Source organism: Sciurus carolinensis, chromosome 4, assembly GCF_902686445.1.
Source record: "Sciurus carolinensis chromosome 4, mSciCar1.2, whole genome shotgun sequence".
NCBI lineage: Eukaryota > Metazoa > Chordata > Mammalia > Rodentia > Sciuridae > Sciurus > Sciurus carolinensis.
The window spans coordinates 147,899,920-147,904,291 of record NC_062216.1 but is presented as its reverse complement, the minus strand read 5'-3'; the positions used below and the strand labels follow the sequence as shown (position 1 = coordinate 147,904,291).

Sequence of the window (4,372 nt, the reverse complement as noted above, 5' to 3'; positions counted from 1 at the left end):
TTCCATTTCTCTTCTGGTGTCTAATTTTTTTAGATGAGAACTGACCTTTCATTTTGTATGGTTACTCTTCTCCAAGTAGGACTTCATTTTTTTCCCTTGGTGATTTAGGACATTCTTTTATTATCAATTTTTAATAATTTGAAGATATGTGTTGGGCATTTTTTGTTGTTTTACTCTTGTTTTGGGCTTGGTGAACCTTCTGGAGTAATGTTTTGTTGTTGTTGTTGTTGTTATTGTTTTTGTTGTTTTATTTTTTTGTTGTTGTTGTTTTTCTCCTTTTTTTTTTAGTTCAAATGCACTTTATTTTTAGATAACCTACATGACATGTTTCTTAAAAAAAACAATGCCTGCACTCCAAATAAATCCCCGTCAAAATAAATGTGTTCATGATGACATCAGTTCCATTTGTCTCAAGTCCTGGTGTTGTGTGGATGACAAGCAGCAGCCAGTTATGATGACAGACAATAGATTCCAGGTATCTGCCAAATTTGTGAACATTTTTCCATTTCTAAGTCATCCTTAAGGAGCTCACATACGGGGTCACACCATCCTCATGGTAGTTCAGGAGAGAGACCCTGCCACCTGGAGTCATGTTTTCACCCATAAAGATCTGGTAGATTTTTGAAATTAGCAAGGATGTCCTTGATTTGTTCTGCAACCCCTGTCATAAAGGTTTTACTGTTTCTACTCTCTGTTTTCAAGTTTGCCTTTGATTGATTTCATGCTATCTTTGATGTACTTCTTGTATGCGTCTTTGGTGAAGCTTTGGTTTCCTGGAAGTGACTACATCAACACCAGTGATTGCTGTGGTTTCAGTACCTTCACCCTCGGGTCCTTCAGTGGAGGCATTTCCACCAATGAGTGAGTCATCAATGTTACCCACTGTCCTACTGACCATCTTGCCCTCTACCTCCAGGCAGGGCCCATCGGCGATCTCCAGTATCATGCAATTGTCAGAGAACATCTCATCATGGCTGATGAGGTCCGGGTAGATAATCATGTTGGCGACTGAAAGGAGACTTCAGCAGCTCTAGTTTAGCAGGAGCCTGGAGTTCAGAGGGAGCGAGCTCGGTTCAGCGGGAAGGCTGCATCCGGTGGAAAAGCTAGTGGTCTTGTTCCCTGTGCGTGCGTGTGGTTCTGGGGATTGAACCCAGAGCCTTGTGCATGCAAGGCAAGTACTCTACCAACTGAACCATATCCCCAGACCTAGTGGCTGTTTTAATCAGCATTTTTGTTGCAGTAACCAAATGACTTGACCAGAACAGTTTTAGAGGAAGAAAAGTTTATTCGTCAATCATGGTTTCAGAAGTCCATTGCTTTGTGTCCAAGGTAGAATATCATGCAGAAGGGTGTGGCAGAGGACTGTAGCTCAGGATGTGACACCAGGAAGCAGAGAGACTAAACTCAGCTCACAAAATATGTCCTCTAAAGGCACATCTTCAGTGACCTAACTTCCCCAGCCACACACTACCTATGATCATCCAGTTAATCCTTTTTAGGGGATTGATGCATTTATTAGGTTAAAACTCTCACAGACTGATTCTTTCACCTCTAAAATGTCTTTCATTGTCTCACACAAGCTTTTGGGGGACACCTCATATCTAAACTGTAACAGTGATCACTCTGAATACTCATAGAAACCTCACAAATCTTCAGTATGTGGCTGATTTGGTGCTTTTAAAATCACAAATTGCACTTTCTTAAGAACCTAATGGTGTGGATGTATTTAGGAATTAATGGCATATGCTCTTAGTTCTATAGGATGTAACTTAGGTTTCTTTCTATTAAAGTTCAACAAATTATCAACATTACATTGGGGAAAGCAAGGCAACCAGTATAAAATTAGCGATTAAATGAAGTTGGTAGAAAGTATTTTTCATAATGGAAAAGCAAAGAAAAATAAACAATTTACTCTCAAATATAGTAAGTAGAAAAACTCTAACTTTTAAGTACAAATATACATAAACAAATTTTGGAATTTTTTAAACACTGGATAATTTCTGTAATAAAGAAGAGGAAGCTAGTGACAGTGTCATCAACTATTCTGATGACAAGATTTTTATGAAGTAAAAGTAAAAAAAAAAAAGATATTGAATTCTTAGTCCTATTTTTTGAAATAGCCCCTTTGTGAAACAGAGGACACACTGGTCCAGACAACTCAATAGACCAATACCCTGAAGCCCTTTAGGTTTAACTATAAAAAAAAAAAACCCAAAACATGCTATAAATATTTACACTCATACTAAACTAAAGCTACATCCATTTTGCCCTAGTTATGACTATATAAATATTATTATGTATTTATTGACATATTTTATAATAATGGTGTCTTTCAAAGAAAACACCCCTCTGGGATTGTTTTTATTGCCTGCTTTGTCCACTTGTCCTAAACCAGGAAAATGCAATTTAAACTAAGAAAATGTTAAATACTACAGTTCCAATTGACTCCACATGGATATAAAATAATTCCTGAATTATTCAAGATTCTCTAGAGGAGCAGAATCAACAGGAAGTATGATTATAAAAAGGAGATGTATTAGATTGGCTTACACAACCAGAAGCTGGATAGTCCACAATGGCCATCTACAGGCTGGAGAGCTGGAGAAACCAGCAGCTGCGCAGTCCAGGATGCTGATGCCTCAGAACAAGAGGGATCAATGGTGCTATCCCAGTCTAAGACCTGAGACTTCTGGAAACTCCCTGGATAATCTGTCAGACTCCACTTTGGAAAAGGGAAGGCATGAGAGTCTGATGTCCTCAGGCAATTGCAGCAACAATCAAGAACCCATTCAAGGTAGAATGAAGCTTGTCTCTACTGCTGCTTCCTTGTTCTTCCAACTTTTAGTACCTCCAAGTCACCATTCTATTGAACGGTGCTGTCTTGCTTACGGAGGGTGTTCACTTCAGTTTACTATCCCACATGCCAATCTTTCCTAGACATACCCTCATTGGCACACACAGAAACCCTTTAAACACTGAGCACATCTCAAGTCCTTCTTTTATTTTATTTAGAGGCAGGGTCTCTCCTAGTTGCTGAGGCTGGCTTTGAACCTTCAGTCCTCCTGCCTCAGCCTCCCAAGACACTGGGAGTACCAGCTCATGCCACCACAACTGGCAATCTTCAGCAACTCCTAATACAATCAAATTGACAATTAAAATTCACAATTACAGCTCCCAGTCTGGCTTTTAATATTGGGAAAACATTTAATTATTTTTTTTTTGCTTTTTTTTTTTTGCTTTTTTTTCTTGCTGTTTAATTGATGAATTCAAAATTAAACTATTTGGGAAGTAAATGAAAATCCCTACCTAACTTAGCAATATTCCTATTACTGCAGTCACTCAAATATGAAAACTTAGATTAATTTTGTACTTTCTTTTCATCAGTTTCAACAGTTTGAAAAAGTTTCCAAGTCTTTGAGATTGAGTCTTAGCAACAAAACCGAGAATAAATACTACCTCATTTTGGAATATGGCCTGGAAGCTTCCAATTTTCCCTCCAATCTATTATCTCATTAATTGGAGAGGAGATGAGTGTGTACATAAATCACAGTATTATTTCATCAAAATTCTATGTGTTTGATGTGATTGTCCCACTTAACATGGTACATTGAGGTTAAGTGATTCAGAAATTAGAATTCATGCTAACCCAAGTATGCTCCATGCCATTGCTTCATGATATACAGCAACTCTCAGACCTGTTTTGTACTTTCTCTATCTACTACTTACATAAGTTAAGTGATCATTAACTAAAAATTGAATTATTAATGTCTAGTTATTGCAGTGGTTTTATATTTTCAATTATTTCTTGAGTTTGTTCATGTTACATTTTTCTTTTCTACCTCCAAAATTCATGCTAACAAGCATATCTCAGCAACTTCATGTATTTTCACTTTGCTTATTTTAATTTTCATAATTTTTCCTGGTAAATATGAAGAAAGTGATCAAACCTATTTTTCATAAAAAATTGTTCTTATTGTTTTCCTTATCTTCCTGCAAGTTTTAAACCAAAGAGCTTATTTTCCAATTCAGCGCAATCCTTTCAAATTGTCCACCACTGTTGCTTCAGCTCTTGTCTTCGGTGTTTGACATTCACCAAGGTCCTAAATCTTGCTACCACTGAGAAGGCAGCATTTGAGAGATGAAGTGGTCTCATAAAGTTGTGGAAGAGTCTTATGGAGAAAAGGCTGAAGAGAAGGAAAAGCAGGAATGGGAGAGTTAAGAGACTGCTATGTCTTTGAATAGTTAAAGGTGAAGACCTACTTGCACTTTGCATTTTAGAAACTGATGACATAGAGCATCTATACAATACATATATCCATATGTTTAAGACTAAGGATCCTGATGAGAGATGATGAAAGCTTGACCCAGGAAG

At 37.3% G+C, this 4,372-nt stretch overlaps 1 pseudogene; it reads right to left on the bottom strand.

The window, feature by feature from the left end:
- Positions 1 to 449: 449 nt before the first annotated feature.
- On the bottom strand, positions 450 to 1,000 carry LOC124982954 (translationally-controlled tumor protein-like; annotated as a pseudogene).
- Between the last annotated feature and the right edge of the window lie 3,372 nt (positions 1,001 to 4,372).